The sequence below is a fragment of the Ahaetulla prasina genome, chromosome 3, assembly GCF_028640845.1.
Source record: "Ahaetulla prasina isolate Xishuangbanna chromosome 3, ASM2864084v1, whole genome shotgun sequence".
Lineage (NCBI taxonomy): Eukaryota > Metazoa > Chordata > Lepidosauria > Squamata > Colubridae > Ahaetulla > Ahaetulla prasina.
In genome coordinates, this window is record NC_080541.1 from 160,164,064 (window position 1) to 160,183,613 (window position 19,550).

Sequence of the window (19,550 nt, forward strand, 5' to 3'; positions counted from 1 at the left end):
CATTCTGGATGATACGCACAGAAGCTAGACTGAACTGTAAAACATGTGATTTTGTGACTTTCTCCAGTTCTTTCTATTCTGCAGTATCCAGTCCTGCAACATCCTTTATAAAGACTTTTTCATCTTTCTTATTGACAATTGTTAAGTCTGGGGAATGCATTATATGGCAGGTGTTTGTCTGTTTGACTTGTTAGATGATATTTGCAGTTTGCAGCATACAGCAGGGGATATAGTAACTATTACTCATCTATATAATGTAGCTTTACAGGAAACGCTTCAATGTTTGGTTTCTTCATTTGTTTTTTAAAAAATGAATTGATCTTTGCTTTAAATTAGCTTAAATCACAAGATGTAAAACCCAAGGGATCTTTCCTGAAAATCTTCGAAAGTTATCAAATCATTATTTTTAATGCGATAGAAAAGAATAATTGACATAATAGCTAAGGCTGAGTATAGCCCTTGTACTGAAAAAATGTTGTGCAACTTAATGCCTTCCATCTCTCATCAGCTCTTGCATCATACTAATTGGCAAAGGAATGTGTAGTAAAAAAAATCCATTCTATGACTTGTAGTAATATTTAGACTTGCCAAATTCCTGATTCCTGATTTAAGATAAATCAGGTAGAAACTTGTCTTCTTAATTCTGTGAACTGGGAATCTTATTTTTACTTCTAAAACTAGATGGACAATATGGGCAGTGTTAACCATATGACTAATACTGTCTTACTCTTGGTTCATTTCCCTCACATTACCAAGAATGTACTTGGCCCACTGTCCCTGTTATAGCAGCGTAAAAACACATAGAATTAAATATGGTTTTACATTCATCTCTTCAAAGACAACAAGAAGATGCAGGGAATATATCTGTATCACTGAAATGCAAGAATGAAGAGGAAAAATTACTCAAAGGTATGACATGTTTCAGTAGACTTCAGTATATGCAAATAATATGTACTACTGAATTGTTTGCTAATGTACTTTTCGATGTATAAATCAAAAAGACAGAGATAAAATATCAATACCATTACTGAAAGCCAGGTTGAATAAAAGTTCCTATATAAGAACCTATTGGGATAGATGTCTGTTTCAAGGCCACTGAGCCAGCACTGTACAAAGACATTTTGGTGATCATGTGGCCCACATGACATGTGGGGAGGTGCAGTGGCTCAGTGGCTCAAAAGTTGAGGTTGTCGTCTAGAAAGTAGATAAATAGGTACCACTTCAGTGGAAAGACAACAGTGCTCCGTGACATCATGCTGGCCGTGAAAATGTATTCATATAGTGCTCACACAATGGCCTTGAAATGGAGATGAGCACCACCCCCTAGAATTGGCAATGACTAGTGGAGTAAAATCCACAGGGACTCCTTCCTCTAGGATTTTCTGAAAGCATATAAAGATGTTGGAAAGCTCATGGTTGAACTGTGACCATAGATAAGCATTATTTTTAAGAACTGGGCCTGAAAATGAATATTTATCCTGCAACTACCGTGAACTTCATTGCCCTTTTTTGCCTTCACTGTTGAAAAAGTTCCAGGTGCTATGTATACAATCTCCATAGGGTTTATGTTTTCCACAGCTATATAGTCAACATGAATGAGAGACAGTTGCCAGTGTTGTGAGCATGGGTCTTACCTTTGTCTCTGGTCAAGAAATTATGCAGGTGCTGTTTATAGTGTTTGAGAAACACCTGCAAAACCTATTTGACCAGAGGGGAGAGTTTCCTGAATGCCACATTGACCGTAAATATGGTTGTTCACTGCCATAGTCAACTGCTTTAAAAGATCATTCACTTTGCTAGTTATTCAGAGCAGTCAGGGGCAATTTCAAAGTAAATCTTAATTCTGTTTAATAACCTGTGCCAAAGAGTCCAAAGGAGTCCAGCACTGTAATGTAGGCTTTTAGATTTTTTAAGAAACAAATTTTATTTTTTTTAAAAATGAAATCACCTGGAAAAAATGTACATTAACACCTGAAAATACTTCACATTATTTGAGAGACATGTTGTTCCTAGCAAAAAAAGTTTTATGCTTTGATTTTAATAATCCTGTAAAAAATAGTATGATTCTATTTTAACCCCATTTGTATACTTTAGTGCAAGGTTTTTCAAACTCTTTCAGGTTGAATTGATACCTTTAATCAAGAGCAAAACAATGTGTTACCACAAGCACAAGTGGCCCCTGGGAGTGGGTGGAGCTTTAGAATGTCAACTTACCAGCTGAGATTCAGAAATTGAAATCAAACATAATGTCAGGTGCAGGAGTTGAGTTCAAAGCACTAAAAGCTACTTATACCTTAGAATCTGGGCCACTAATGGTCAAGCCAAATTGGCACTAGATAAGGATCAATGGAATTCAGTGGTGTGGGGGCTGACTGGACTTGGATCTCTTGTGGTTGCACAATGATTCCAAACTGATGATATATTTAAACCCATCTTTGGGGTCACCCTGCTCAGCTCCTACACCGAAGTGCTATTCTGGTGACAACTCACTGCTTTCCTTGTTGCCTTATTGCTATGGGCACCCCTGGACCTGCATTTAAGTCATTTAAGTGAATATTTTATTTTTATTTTATTTTATTTCTTATTCATAGTCTTTATTGGAGAGTGTGTGTGTGTGTAGTTCTGTTAGCCCTTTGATGAAGGCCATGTCAGGAGATAGACACAACAGTGACCACTCTAACACCATTTGCTTATTATATGATATAATAGCAGAATCTGGAAAGCTGGGAGGCTCCGAGGATCACAATTTGCTCAGTATAAGGTTGACATATGCCATAGTTCTGTTCCAGAAGGAAGGACATATTTCTTTTTGTTAGAAAACCATCTTTTTTCAAGTAATAATCCACCAAAAGACACTTGCCAGTCTGAAAGGATTAGTAAAGAAATATATTTTTTCTTTCTCCCATTTTGACACTTTTCTTTCAGGCTGGTTTCATCTGCTCAATGGGTTTCCAAAGGAGAATAGATCAGGCCCATACACACACACACCATTGATAGGGTGTTTTACCATATTAATAGGTCATTTGCCAATCCATATTTGGATGGATGGATAATTTGGAATTGGCCAACTAATTTGTGATGTTCTGTTTTCTCTATAAGTCTGCTGGTTATTTTAAAGCAAAAAGTAACATCTGTGACATATCACTCAGTCTCAACATATTTTTTATATCATAGTGACCAAAACTGGATGCAACAGATGCTCCAGCAGATGCAAATTTTAATTGGACAATTAGCTTTTCTATCACCTCCACTAGCTGCTGCATTACAATGGTTTCAAGGATCCTTAGAAAGACTCTCAGCTTCTACAGCTTCTAGCTTCTACTGACCTAAATTTTTAAAAGCCTTTTCCCGCAAGATATCCATTTGATTTGTTTCTGTTCCGACCATAGTGAAGAAAACTACAAAGGATGTGGTTTGTGGCAGAATATTTTCAAAAGTAAAAGTATCATCAAGATATAGTCAGGGAAATAAAACATGAATTCATCCGCAAGATGAATTAGCAATTTAGATTGCAGAAAATATGACTTCTGTAACAGAGTTATCAGTGCTTGGAACACATTACCTGACTCTGTGGTCTCTTCTCATAATCCCAAAAGCTTTAACCAAAAACTATCTACTATTGACATCACCCCATTCCTAAGAGGAAAGGAAAGGGGCGTGCATAAGAGCACAAACGTGCCTACCGTCCCTGTCCTATTGGTTTTTTTTTCTTATATATATCTGCTTATACGTCCTTATATTTCCTCATATATATGTTTATATACTTTATAAAAAAATTGGAGGAACTCATAGAAGATTCTGGTTGAATTTTTTTTCACGAAGATTCCCTTAAATTGGCTGACCTTGTTTAACTTCTGCATTAAGTAAAATTTGCCAGGTTCTCACTGTAGTTTGTCTACTTCCTTCTTCCAACAATAACCATTTTCTTTTCCTTGGAATTAATCAATTCTACTTTCTGAAGAGATAAAACATAGGTGTATCTTTATGATTAACTTATAGAATGCATTTCCGCACAAGGCAATGAGAAGCAATTTCTCCACAAACGTGATGTGTAATGAGATAAATATGATGGTTTGCTTTGACAAGTTCTTCCTGTCCCTATCTTCCCAAAAATCTGTGAAAGAGGAGGTTGTGCAACTCTGACTGTTCTCAGTCACTTTCACATTGAATATCATTTTTCACTGTGGTGGGAGGTTCGTGGTCTGCTCTTCAACAACTCACACTGTGTTTGCCTAATAAGCAGGGGTGAAATCCAGCAGGTTCCAACAGGTTCTGGAACGGTAGCGGAAATTTTGAGTAGTTCGAAGAACCTGTAAATACCACCTCTGGCTGGCCCCAGAGTGGGGTGGGAATGGAGATTTTGCAATATCCTTCCCCTGCCATGCCCACCAAGCCACAACCACAGAACTAGTAGGGAAAAATTTTGAATTTCACCCCTGCTAATAAGTGATTTTTCTCTGGGTGGATTCTTTTTTTATACCACTGATACTTGCTTCTTATGTGTGACAACAGCCATTATAAATTTCATAAATAATAATTTATCTTTGCTGCTAGCTATCCTCTTCTCCTGTCTTCCCAATATCCTATATTTATCAAGAGAGTTAGGGCATTACACAATGTGTCTAAAATATAATAATAGATCATTTGTTCCTCAAGTGAAAACTCCAGATTGGTATGTCCTACAATGGATTAATTTTTTTGGCTATCCCATGGCCTTTTGGTCAATACCAACGTTTAGAAACCTCAATCCTTCCTTCCTTCCTTCCTTCCTTCCTTCCTTCCTTTCTTTCTTTCCTGCTTCTTCAAAGTCCAACTTTTACTTCCTTGAACTTCCTTGAACTTTCACACAGAAAACTGTTGCTTCCATGATTTTAATCTTTGTAAGTACAAATCTGTGACAGCACCTGAATACCTTTGCCAAAGTCATCATTACTACTCTAGCAAGTGCTAGCCTGTGATATATTTCTTGCTTCCATTCTATCTAAACAGAATAGCTCCACTGCTCCACTGCTTCATTGTTTTTAATATCAATTCTAATCATTGTGCCTGTAGCAGTAGTTTGGTGTGTTGACTTATCTCTTCTAATCTGTTGGCCTGTGTTTTTCCCTAGATTTGTTGACATAGTTTGTTTAAGCCTTCTACTGATTCAAACGTGCCTACCGTTCCTGTCCTATTGTTTTTCTTTTCTCCTTCCTATATATGTTTTTATGTGTATATATTATATAATCTTTTTGTATGACGTTGTGACAAAATAAATAAAATAAAATAAATAAAATATTCCATAGATTCCTTTAGCCCTCTACTTGATGAAGGTATCTTTTCTTTTATGTACACTGAGAGCATATGCACCAAGACAAATTCCTTGTGTGTCCAATCACACTTGGCCAATAAAATTCTATTCTATTCTATTCTATTCTACTTGGAAATGGATTGAGTGGTGACCTAATCTTTAAGAACAAGAGGTTTTTATAAGTAAGTAAACATCTTCTAAAATATCTTGAATTTTGACATCTTTCCTGAACAGATAGAACAGAATTCTATCTCTGTTTAATTTCCTTTGATTGGTCAGGGGGAATCTGGTAGTAATCATTCCAACTAACAAAATTTATTAAAAAGTGTAGGTAAAGTAAAAGGTAAAGGATTCCCCTGTATATTTGTATCCGATTCTAGGGGGCAATGCTCACCTGTTTCTTAGCCAAAGGAGCCAGTGTTATCCGCAGGCACTTCTGTGGTCATGTGGCCAGCATGACCATATACTGAGGCATACAGAACACTGTTACCTCCCCAACAAAGTGGTACCTATTTATCTATTCACTTTGCATGCTTTGAAACTGCTAGGTGGGCAGGAACTGAGGCAAATAATGGGAGCTTGCCAGTAGTGGGTTCCTCTTATCTTCACTACCGGTTCGGAACTGCAGAACCTTCTGCACATGTGCAGAGCATCCGTGATGACATCTGGGCAGGTAGATGGAGCCTCCCGCCACCGTCACTAAAGGTTCTCCCAAACCGGTAGAAACCCACCACTAGAGTTTACCCAATTATGCTGTGCTCAAGTCTCAAACCCGGGCTGTCCATCTGATAATCTCAGTTTCTTTAATTGCTCAGCCATATTAAAAAGTATATGTTTTTGTAAACTGCAGCTCATTTCATTAGATGCGTAGAGTAACTAGATTGAAGCAGGTTTTAATCAACCTATCTTTTCCTTGAAACTGATTGGGAATGGCATTTAAACGGAATATATTGATCTGCCCTGGTAAATTCTTCAACTACCAAATTGTCCTTATTGGGGGGAGCAATCACAAACCGTAAGCAGGGGGTTGGAGTAGAAGACCTCCAAGGTTCCTTCCAACTGTGTTAATCTATTCTATTCTTTCTCTTGGAATCCAATAGCATTTGGAATGGATAATCTGAATAGAACTCTTGCACTGTCAGTTTAAATTGTTTGCGGTGGTGAGGGACAACAGAAATGCAGTAATGCAGTAAATAAATGAATGTGGCCTAGTGGCAGAAATAAAATGGAGTGCAGGATTATAAGTTAATGAACATCTGCAGATTTTTTTAAAAAATTCTAACAATAACAATGTAAAAAAAAAGACACTACAGATTAGCAATTGAATCTGCTACTGCCTATCTTTCTCTAATAACAAGAAATCTACAAAAAAACTTATACATTTGAAAATAAAGGAATTTCTGAAAAATGCACATAATACATCAATGTATTTATTTAAAAACATTGTCATTGGAGAAATTTAAATTTTGAAAGCCTGTATTAGAGAAAGAATTATACCAGGGATGTTTGCATGATAAAAACGATTAAGAGATCTATAATATGCAGATGCACATTTTCCCTATGTATGTTTAAAAAAATAAAGGGGAGAGTAAAAAAGAGAAAGGTAGAAAAAATTACCCTAGTGACATGTATGGGATAGAAACTTGCTAATTGTTATGTATGAGATAAGATGTCTTTGTATACCTGCACGCTGTAAATATCTGTTTCCTGTGACACTGACATATATATTATGCCTTTGAAGCTATAAGACAGACATGCTGGCATCCTGGACTGTTATTGGGGTATGTATCCTGGACTGTTATTGGAGTATGTATGTTATTGGGGTATGTGGGGTATGTGGGTGTGAAAGTATCTGGCAATTGTCACACTATATGTCCCCCCACCCCATTTTGGCTCAGAACGTATCTCATCCTCCAGGGGGCCAAATAGCCAAATGTGAAAACAAAGGAGATGATCGGGAAAGAGATAACACTAAATATGCCCCATTAAGAGGCACTATCCTATTTCAGGGAATACATAAACCAGATTCCAGGATACACAGGTTCCGAAGATGCTAGAGTTGAGGGTTTATGACATTCCTAAAGAATACTTCAAAGACCTTTTTGGTATAAAATATTTGCAACCAAATAAAAACTGAATGTACCATTTACCACACCAAGCAAGAAGAAGACCTTCTATGCACAAATTCCAATCGTGCTTTTTATAATTTTGTGGACAATAAACTTAAAGAAACAAGATCCATCCCACCACTAAAAGAATCTAACGGCAAAGAATGTACTGATGAAACAGTTAATGTAAACCTCTTTAACACATTCTTTGGCTCAGTCTTTGTTAACAGTGATGGCTCATATCCGACATTCCCCAATCGTACTAACAATGAGTACGACGACTTAACACATATAGACTTCACAGAAGATAATGTTGAAAAAGCTCTTCGCAACCTGAAACCATCTTTATCTATTGGGCCTGATGGACTATGTGCATACTTCTTAAAAAAATTTCAATTAATATAGCAGAACCCCTAAGCATAATCTTTGATAAAGCTTTCATGGCTAGTTCCCTTCCCAAATTTTGGTCTCTAGCCACAGTCATCCCTATCTTCAAAAAAGGAGATCCCAGCCTAGTTTAAAATTACAGATCAATCTCTCTATGCTGTGTCGCCTGCAAAGTAATGGACTCTATCATCAACCAATCCATTACCCTCCACCTAGAAACAAACAACCTACTCTCTAATAAATAATTTGGATTCAGAAAAAAATTATAATGTAACTTACAACTTCTCCACTGCAAAAACATAGGGACTACAAACCTTGATCAAGGCAAAGCAATAGATGCAATCTACATAGACTTCTGCAAAGCTTTTGATTCAGTAGTACATGATAAACTTCTCGTAAAACTAAAATCCTACGGCATTTCAGGACCTCTTCACAATTGGATAAATGCCTTCCTGTCAAACAGACAACAAGTGGTCAAAATTGGCAACGCTCTATCAAATCCTGTTCCTGTCAAAAGTGGCTGAAAAAAAAATTGAACTTTAGAAGATGGACTAATTTTTAAAATGGACTGTAAGAAGAACGGACATTAAATGTTATGGCAATTGAAGAAATATATAAGTGATAAAAATTTGAGTTCGAGAAGATGGACAGTAATTTGAGAAATGGACTTATGAAATTTGAAGGAATATACAAGTGGGAAAAAAAATTGAATTTGAGAAGATGGATTAATTTTAAAAATGGACTGTAAGAAGAAGTAATATGTGAAGTTGGTATTGCTTCTCTTCTTTTCTTTTTTTTTATTATTCTTTCCTATCTTTTTATTTTTATTGTGAGGGGATCTAAAGTTTTAAATTTTTAAAGGTGGGAGGTTATGTATATTTTGTATACGTTAGTTTGTGATTGTTGGTCATAATACCCGGTATTTGCTCTGGGAAGTCTGAGGGGGAGGGGAGGAGGGGGAAGGGGAGAAGGGGGAGGGGGGTGAAATGATACATGGATTGATTATTAATGTACAGTAATTTTTGAAGATATGAAATTAAAATTTTTTAAATGATATTGGGGATGCTCGACTGCCATTTCAGGAAGAAAAGGAGAGAGGAGTAGAAGGAGGGAAGAAAGTAGGTAGGAATGAGTAGAGAAGGAGGAGGGGAATAAGAAGGTTAGATAGGGTGGAAGAAGGGAGGAGTGGAGAAGGAGGAGAGGAAGTAGTAAAGTGAAGGAGATGAAGGATGGGAAAGTAGTAGAGGGTAGAGAGGGAGGTTGTGAAGAAAGGAAGTGGCAATCGGGCAGGCCTGAATCAGTAATAAATAAAAATTTAATGATTAATGATGGATAATAGTTTGTACATAAATATGATGTTGGAAAATGGAAATAAAAATTATTTATATGATAAAAAAAAAAAAGTGGCGTTCCCCAAGGCAATGTTCTTGGACCAACTTTCTTCATACTTTACATAAATGATCTCTGTGACCTTATCTCAAGTTATTGTGTTCTCTTTGCTGACGATGTCAAACTATTTAACACCACCAACAATACTTCTACCCTTCAAAAAGACCTTGACTTTGTATCCGATTGTATCTAAAACTTGGCAAGTCCAAATCTCAACCAGCAAATGCACAGTCTTACATATTGGGAAAAAGAAGCCTAACACTAAGTACAAGCTTGATGGACATTACCTTACAGGTGACCCCCACCCTGTTAAAGACCTTGGAGTTTTCATATCAAATGACCTAAGTGCCAAAGCTTACTGCAATTACATAACAAAAAAGGCTCTAAGAGTTGTAAACCTAATTTTACGCAGCTTCTTTTCCAAAAACTCTACACTACTAACCAGAGCAGACAAAACATTTGCTAGATCTATTCTTGAATACAGCTCACCAGTCTGGAATCCATACCACATCCAGAATCCAGACGTTAATACAATTGAACGCGTCCAGAAATATTTTACAAGAAGAGTTCTCCGCTCCTCTGAAAACAACAAAATACCTTATACCACCAGAATTGAAATCCTGGGATTAAAAAACTTAGAACTCCGCCAACTCCGACAAGACCTGTGTTTAACACACAATTTCATCTATTGCAATGTCCTTCCCGTTAAAGACTACTTCAGCTTCAATCACACTAATACAAGAGCAAACAATAGATTCAAACTTAATGTTAACTGCTTCAATCTTGATTGCAGAAAATATGACTTCTATAACAGAGTTCTTAACGCTTGGAACTCACTACCTGACTCTGTGGTCTTGTCTCAAAATCCCAAAATCTTCAACCAAAAACTGTCCACTATTGACCTCACCCCATTCCTAAGAGGACTATAAGAGGCATGCATAAGAGCACAAAAGTGCCTACCGTTCCAGTCCTATTGTTCCCTTTCATTATATCAAATTAATACTTTTGCTTATATCTATACATATTTTAGCCTATATTTTATATTTTATACATATTTTAGCCTATATATATGTTTATGTGATGTGTTGTTGTTTTTATGTCAATGTTTGCGTATACTGTTGTACAAAATAAAAAAAATAAAAGAGAACATTGCTTTGTCTTGGGTTCGTAGTTTTCCTTGCATGTATCCTCTATGTGTGTGGAACAACTAACCATTTAAACTTGATCAAGATTTAATGCTATTTTACTCAAGCCTCTGTTTAAGTCTCTTGTTTGGCATTTATGAGCTTAAACACATTAATAGTGAACCTTACGATGGAATTGGTTTATCCACTTATATCCACTTATTGCATCCAGTTTTGGTCGCCACGATGTAAAAAAGATGTTGAGACTCTAGAAAGAGTGCAGAGAAGAGCAACAAAGATGATTAGGGGACTGGAGGCTAAAACATATGAAGAACGGTTGCAGGAACTGGGTATGTCTAGTTTAATAAAAAGAAGGACTAGGGGAGACATGATAGCTGTGTTCCAATATCTCAGGGGTTGCCACAAAGAAGAGGGAGTCGGGCTGTTCTCCAAAGCACCTGAGGGTAGAACAAGAAGCAATGGGTGGAAACTGATCAAAGAAAGAAGCAACTTAGAACTAAGGAGAAATTTCCTGACAGTTAGAACAATTAATAAGTGGAACGACTTGCCTTCAGAAGTTGTGAATGCTCCAACACTGGAAATTTTTAAGAAAATGTTGGATAACCATCTGACTGAGATGGTGTAGGGTTTCCTGCCTGGGCAGGGGGTTGGACTAGAAGGCCTCCAAGGTCCCTTCCAACTCTGTTGTTATGTTATGTTATGTTATGTTATGTTATGTTATGTTATGTTATGTTATGTTATGTTATGTTATGTTATGTTATGTTATGTTATGTTATGTTATGTTATGTTATGTTATGTTATGTTATATCCTACCTGAAATATCTAATTCTGCCATTGGGCTGAAATTTCCCACCTCTCTGGCATATGGTTATACATATTCACCCTTCATTTGCACAGAGCATCTACTATGGTGGAATAATGATGAAATTGAAATGACATATTGTCTATAATATGGACTTTTAGCTGAGTGGACTCAGGTCTAGCAACAGGTTGAACTAGCTCATATAATCACGTTCATTGTGAATAGCAGTGAGTAAAATAAACAATAGCCTAACATTCAAGGCTGACTTGTAACACATTTCTACTCACAACTTGACAACAGAAACTAAGGAAGCAGGGAGGGGAATGCTTGGAATGTATTGGGAGCTGGGTGAGGAGTTTATGTGATGCCTTTGCAGCCTGAGAAAATCCTGACACTTCAAGGCCCTGCAATGGAGGCACAGACAGTTTTCCCAAAATAAAAGGAATGTGTTGGATTGGTGGACAATGGACGATGGGTGGGGGAAATTAACTATGCAGCTTTTTGCTTAAAAACTCAGCGCCAGCTTCATTTCTTCTGTGCCTGTATGGATCTATTAGTAAAATTATACTCTTGGTAAAAAAAGAAGTTTCTTTTGCTGCATATACCAACAGGACTAACCTCTTGTAAAATAGCTTCTATAGCTGTAATAGCTCTAATAATAACAGAGAGAGGAAAATGGGAAAAGGGAAATAAACAAAGAACCCAATTCAAGTCCAAATCAATATTCTAATGACAATTCTCTGCTGGAAAATCCTGTCCAATTCTTAGCTGCAAATGTGTATAATGCTTTAGAAATTAGAATACTTAGTCTACAAATGAGGTTTATCCTAACTTCTCTTGTTAAACGGCAGCTCAGCCACTGTTATCAAATACTTCTGGAGTACATGAGAATAAGGCTTCTTATCCCAAAGTTCAGCTTGCAGAAAAATTGATAAAGAAAGAGGCAGGCTGCCCGAAGAAAAAGTCTGCCAACATTATGTCCCTAAAGACCAGAGGAGTTCTGAAAAAATTGCCCTGCCTTAGAAAATGGAATACAAGTATAAAAGTATTGCCCAATTAGATTTTAAAATATACAGTTTAATATTATGTCTGCCTACCTGTCTCAGCTACTGTTTAATACATCGCTTATTAAAAAAAATCTTGCAAAACATGAATTCTAGGTGCTCTCTTTTCTCATATGCTTAGGAAAAAAAGTATCTGCTTACAAAGAGTTCTGGTACATTGCAAAGCACCATCTGTTGTGGAGCTCATGTCACGTAGCATTAATAGGACCAAATATGATGCATGAAATTGTTTTCATATTTATATTTCATCCTTGAATAAGAGGTATTCTTTTGTGACATAGTTGTATGTCATTAACTGAGGTCCATTTTAGTATTATTTTTGCCCATTTTGACAATTATTTCAGCCAAATGCAAGGCTGCATGTTCCGTAATTCTCCGTTAACAAGGCAATAAAACCAGACATTTTAATTACCCTATAAAAAGTAGTTTTTTATCTATGAAAAGTAATTTAAAGATAGCATGACTTTAAAAAGCACGTACTTGTCAAGCAATGTAGCCATGAAAAGATGTATCATGGTACACAAAGTAATTCAAAGAAATAGGAAGAAAATGTCTGTATTTTTAAATATTTGGATAAGTTTTATCATTCCTGTTTAACAAGGTAGTCTCACAAAATTATATCTTTTACACCACACTTACGTAGGTTGGCATTTTCCATATATGTTGTACAGTAACCTCCATGATTTCTAAATAATAATAATACAAAATTCCTAAAAATTCTTGCTGGTTTACCAACAAGGTTCATTAGAAAAACTATACAAAAAAGGTAGTTTTCAATTTATGACCATTCATTTTAACAAATGTATGAAGATATGATAGGGCTGAAAAAAGTGGTTTACAACTAGTGCTCATACTTATGATATTTCAGCATCCCCGTGATCATGTAATCAAAATTTAAGTGCATAGCAACTGGCATGTATTTATGACAATTCCAGTGCCTCAGAGCCATGTGATCATCATTTGCAAACTTCCTAGGGGGCTTCCAACAAACAAATCAATGGGGGAAGCCAGATTCACTTAACAACTGTGATGATTGGTTAATAAGCCCAGCAAAAAAGGTTGGTTATCAGGCACATCTCACTTGTTAAACTCATTTGAGTTAAACTTCGCCATCTGAAATAAATCTCAGAACAACAACTCTTGTTATCATCCGATGCATTATCTTCCACAGGTTCTCAGTAAGCCAAAGAGCTCTCCTGGGACAACTAACACAGAAAGGCCACTAGGGGAGATTTTGTCATCTGGATTGTCTCACAATGTCATCAGTGAATCAGGTTTTCAATAGATTATGTCATTAGATTCATTGTTGAAGACACATGTAGGCTGTTGGGAATGAGTGTGTGCTTTCTGCATCTCAAACTGAAGTGCAAATGGTTCCTGTAGTCTTTTTCTGGAAATCCATTCATACTCCCACACCATTCAAAAGGTGTTCATCCCAGAGTGCATAGCTAAATGTCTATGGAGATTCTCAGTCATCCAGGTCATGTTTGTCCCAAAAGTGTTTTTTCAAGGGGCAACTGGATTTTCTGGTATATAAGAGTATATACTTTCTGGTACATAAGAGATAGGAGTTTTTATTCATCAAAGCCATGCATCCTTAGAGAGATCCAAGCATATCATGAGTAATAATTTTTGCAACTTTTAAAGTTTTTAACACAACTATTGCCAGGAGTGACATATTGGGCAATACTATTGGCTACTCAAAATTAAACATCCAGCGGTAAAAAGCTCAATCAATGTTATTATCCTGGAACAAGGGGTGAAATGCTCCAAGTTCGGACCGGATCACTCGATCCGGCAGTGATGGCAGCAGGTGGTTCAGAGAACCGGTATCAAAATCCCTGCCCCACCCCCATGCCCAGCTGAGCTGCGCGATCATCAGAGGCTTTTTTTTTTACTTTTAAAAGCACTTTTTCTTCGGCCAAAAAAATGCTTTTAAAAGTTTTTTTTTAAGCCTCTGATGATCGAGCGGCTCACCTGGGATCGTCATAGCCTTTTAAAAGCTTTTTTTAACAACCTTTTTGGCTGAAGAGGTTGTAAAAAATGTTTTTAAAAGGCTCTGATGATCCCAGCTGAGTTGCCTGATCATCAGAGGCTTTTTTTTCTTTTAAAGGCAAAAAAAATGCTTTTAAAAGAAAACAAAAGCCTCTGGCGATCTGGCAACTCAGCTGGGATCGTCAGAGCCTTTTAAAAGCATTTTTTACAACCTCTTTGGCCAAAGAGGTTGTAGAAAAAATGTTTTTAAAAGTAAAAAAAAAAGTTGACCATGCCTATCCAGTCACATTACACCCCCCCTCCCAACAAGCCACGCCCACAGAACCAGTAGTAACAAATTTTACATTTCACCACTGCCTGGAACATTATAAAAACTTGTTCTTTTTGTTAGTTTTCCCCTTTCATTCCTTTTTTCACTCATAAAATGAAGTCAAAGGAAATAAAAAGGTTCTGTACTAGCACATTGGGCAACTGTATATTAAACATTTCCATCAAATTCAGTTTGCGAGAACTTCCCTAGATTTACTACATACCAGGAAATGTCTCACAAGAGACAGTAATGTGTGGGTAATATCATTACTACTGACAGTTTTGTGCATGCTTCCTAATTAATTGCTTAAGGACCTCAAGGAGTCTAGCAGTCTAATACATCAGCAAATTTGAGAGTAAAGAAAATAGATGAAGCTGCCAACTTTGCCATTATCTATTCCATCAGGGAGAAAGTTAAAGAATAGATTATCTTTCATGGAACACATTGCAAATCAGGCAGGACCAATATTAGAAAATGGGGCTGCAGTTTAAAATAACAAATCAGGCCTAAAGAAATCAACTCTTCCCATCCATACTTATTAATATAGGACTTAGATTGGAAAGCCATTATTATATCTCAAAGCTGACCTATAAGGTTTGGCCTAACGGTTTTATTGTACTTTTAGAAATATATATTTGTCAGTGGAGATAAAAACCCATAATTCTGAAAGAGATAATGACACGTTAGATAAGGGAGATAATGTTTTCCCCAAGCACTTTTTCTATGTGAAAAAAAATATAATATTTCTCTATTGAAAGAAAAGTTTCCCCATTCTAGATTCCCTCTTCCTCTTAGGGAATTTTCTATTTAGAATTTCATTCCTTGTCTGTCCATGATCTGAAGACTTCACTTGGCCATGTTGGTTGGAGATTTTGAGAGTTGTAATTCCTACTCAAAACATAGGAATCAGTTTTGGAATCTACAAAGGGCAATATTCTATTTTTGAAAATTATTACTATAATTCTACATATATCAATTTATCAATAGGCAATTGCAAACAATTTAAATATTTCATTTTTCTGGTTTAAGAAAACATTCTTAAGAATTTTTATTTCTTAAAATTGGTTAACTGAGACATTATAAAAATATAATATTGCAGGAACACAGTGGTAACATTTCCAGAAAGCTAACATTATAAATATATTTACACAAGATTCTGAAATCTGAATGCAGCTTGCAAGCAAATAAGCTTCAGTTCAAAGGAAAAGAATAAATCATACTAAAACATAAAAAATAACATTTAAACAGGCAGCAATTAAAACAAAGCTTCTTATCGTCTAGTGAATGCAGCCATTTTTGTTTGTTTTATTAAAGAAGAGCTAACAAATCCAGGCTCAGAAATAAGGACCATTAGATGGCAGCAGAAAATACAGAAAACTATAATGCCTTGCTTCCACCTAGTGGTTATCTTGATTTTGGCAATCCAAATAGGGTAATTCCGATTTACAGATAGTCTCCATTTATGAACCACACATTCAGTGACTGTTCAAAGTTGAAACAGTGCTGGGAAAAAAAAAACTTTATGATCCATTTACAACCTTTGCAGCATCCATTAGGTACATGATCACCATTACGGTCAGTACGGATCATCCTGTGCCTCCCTCCACTACCTACAGAGCAGAGATTGGAAAGGAAGGGATTAGAAAAGAGTAAGCAGGCACACAATGGAGAATATACCAGCTATTTGCCAAATGTGCTCACAGCTGCCAATACATTTCTTTTGATGTGCATTTTTGCCTGTGTCCCTGCTTTCTTCCTTCTAATCTCTTGCTCTCTAATGAATATAAACAAAAATATTAATTCCCATTTTGTAAATTATCTCGTGCTAGGGTGAGTATTCCAAAGGGTAAAGGAACTGTTAACAGGTAAACAAAAACCAAAGGTGTGAAATTGAGTAGCCTTGTCAATTTTGAGCTGGAAAGCACAGTCGCAGTCATGTGATTTTCCATTTAGCAACCATTTTACTTAGGGACTACGTTGCTAGTCCCAACCGTGGTCACTAAACAAGGACTATCTATATAGTCACAGGTTCTAGTAGCTCTAGTTCAAGAGAGGCAGGATTACCTAAAATTGAATCCATTTCTCAGAGTTTGGGATTCTAGGGATTCTGAATATAGGATCCTTCCAGGATTATGGCTAAAATGGTTATATTGTGTTGGAAATAGAAGAACTGTAATCCATACATTCATAAATTGATTGAATTCAGAATCTATCTTGATCATCCTAGCTGACCTTCCTTTAGTAGAGCAGCAACCAGCAAGGAAAGATAGAAAATAGCAATAGCTATAGGAATTGTACTTAGACTTATACACCATAGTACTTTAAAGCAACTATTGGGCAGTTTACAATGTCAACATATTACCTTCAACAATCTGGGTCCTCATTTTACTGACCTGGGAAGGATGGAAGGCTAAGTCAACGTTGAGCCCACCAGGATCGAATTCCAGGCTATGGGCAGAGTTTGCCTGAAATATTGCATTCTAACCATTGTGCCACCAAGGCTCATAATGAGAAAAGGTCTCAGGAAACTGTTTCAATAGCACATATTCAAATGTTTCTGTTCCCATTCAGTTTCTACATCAGTGCATGTTCACCAGTGCAAATTAACTTATACTCAGCACTACAAATTACCTTATTAGATTTCATAGCCAACAATTATCATAAATCTGCCTAACCCCAATATAATATGACTTATCATTAGTAAATTTATTCCAGATTAATATTACTATACAGGTTGTGCTTGACTTACAACCGGTCACTTTGTGTGTTGTCCCCCCCACCAGTCATTCACACAATCATATTATGGTCATTTGAAAAGTCCCATGGTCATATGACTGAGATTGATTGCTTCCTGATTGCTTAATTGTAGCCTATGACTATCATTAAGTGTATCATTAAGTGTTAAATTTGTACCCTATGACTATCGTTAAGTGTTGTAAGTGTTGTACCTTGATGAATGTATCTTTTCTTTTATGTACACTGAGAGCATATGCACCAAGACAAATTCCTTGTGTGTCCAATCACACTTGGCCAATAAAAATTGTATTCTATTCTATTCTATTTATGTTTTTTGCCAGAAACCGGAATTCACTTCTATTGTGAACAATGGATTTGCTTAATTACCACTACAAAAAAGACTGTAAAATTGGACACTGTCACATGGTGACCTGCTTAATAAACAGTACAATTTACAACTTAATTCTGGGCTCAATTACAGTCATAAAAGGAGGACTATTGTACTTCAAAAATATCATACATTGAAAGTAGTTGGTATTGATAAGTGCAGTCACTGAAGAAAACTTTAAGGTGTGAAAACTTCTAATCATTTATCAGAAAAATTAAGCCTCTTAGTGGCCTGTCCATATTAGACAGGTTTAAGTAATCCTACAAAATCTCTGGAACTCTATTGGCAGTGGACAGACAGAATTATGAAGGAATTTTTCCAACTACCTAGGTTGCCAAATTAAGTAGGGCATCCAATTTTGAGACAGAAGCAAACGAAGTACAAAAAAAACTAATACTTTTTATGCACCACCAATTGCATGGCCTGCCTAGCTGTAAATGTCTGAAATCTAATCTAGGACAATCACTGCATCTGATTGAATGGGGTATAGTATCTTCCCTCAGTGCGAATCCCACATCAAACTGTAGATCACATCATGACCGGCTGTAAGTTGAGGGCATATGTGGTCCAGTATCTGATTTTTTTTAATATGAACAATGCTGCGCTTCAATGGTTAGATGGCCTAGATATTGGTATTTGAATATAGATCTTTTTAACATTTGTATTTTATTGTGTTTACTAATCTACATGAAATGTTAATATATGTTGTTGGTCCATGTAGAATAGTCCATGTATTATTTAGTGCCATAAACTAAATAATAAACTGCTTCTGAGACAACTTTATGAGAGCCTAGTAAAATACTCTCATTGTCCGTTTTATCCCCTCAGGCATCATTTCTATATCCAAAATACAATCAGTTGAATCAACTGAATGGCGTTATAGTACGCTAGTCTGAAGACTGATGGAGCCTGATGAAGCTGGATCAAAGATTGGCATATAATGGACATTATTGAAGCAAGAGAATAAGAATGTGAATGCTTCCAGAATGCTAAATCAGAAAAGCAACACTATCTAATTCAGACCCGCTTCTTGTCAGTGTCAAGAAAATTCAAGTGTCAGACCTATAGCTTTCGAACTGAACTATAATTAGCCAGATCAGTAATTATTTGACTTAATTCTGAAATACATTTAATGCATTTGCTTTTTTTTTTTGTAGTATGAAGTCATGATATAAACTTAATGGATTCTGAAAAATGTCAGTAGCAATTGTAGTGGAGCTGGAGACAAGAAGCCAATTTTCCTAATTGAGTCATTTTTACTCATTTTAACGTCTGCATGGATTCCTTCTGAGAAATCAACTAACATTCCTTTCCTTTATTCTATGGTAGCATGCCCAATTATTTGAGATTTTAAATATTGTTTAAATGTCACTGATTGCCTTATTTGAGATTTGGCAGAATCCATTCTGTCTACAGTTATTAATGGCCAAAAGTAAAAAATAAAAATGCTTCCACAGTAACAATAATATCTGCCTTTTTTTCAGTGAAAGCTAGAACTAAAAGCCAATGTAAGCATTCAAGAGAACAAATCTCTGATAAGTAGACTTTATTGAAAAATAATGAAATTCTTATAGAAGATTTCCATTGACTGTTATGTATTACATGTATATTCCATTTATAATAAAATCAAAGTTTGGATTTTTGCCCCCTTTTCTTCCATCTATGCAAGGCAACACACTTGAAGTCTCTCCTTTCATCACACAGAACAATTTCCCCGTTTCTTGTTAAAATAATGGATTGTTTTGTATTCAGGCAATGTACTCTAGATCTTGCCTGAACTAGCTCTTACAAATCATATTAAAATGCATTGCACGTATTTGCTGCATGATATTTATAGTATATTATTTGTAGGTTAATGAATTCAAAGCCATAGTTTGAAATGAAGTCATGCATATTTATAAAAATTAATTATTTTGCTGATGCAACCCAATACTTT

The 19,550-nt window shown here is 36.1% G+C and overlaps 1 long non-coding RNA gene across 1 annotated transcript; it reads left to right on the forward strand.

Annotated features, from left to right (window-relative positions):
• The first annotated feature begins 779 nt into the window (after positions 1 to 779).
• Positions 780 to 19,221, forward strand: LOC131195664 (uncharacterized). The gene is made up of 3 exons (XR_009154523.1): positions 780 to 909; positions 7,032 to 7,071; positions 18,443 to 19,221. It is a non-coding gene; the product is annotated as an uncharacterized LOC131195664 (long non-coding RNA).
• The last annotated feature ends 329 nt before the right edge of the window (positions 19,222 to 19,550 follow it).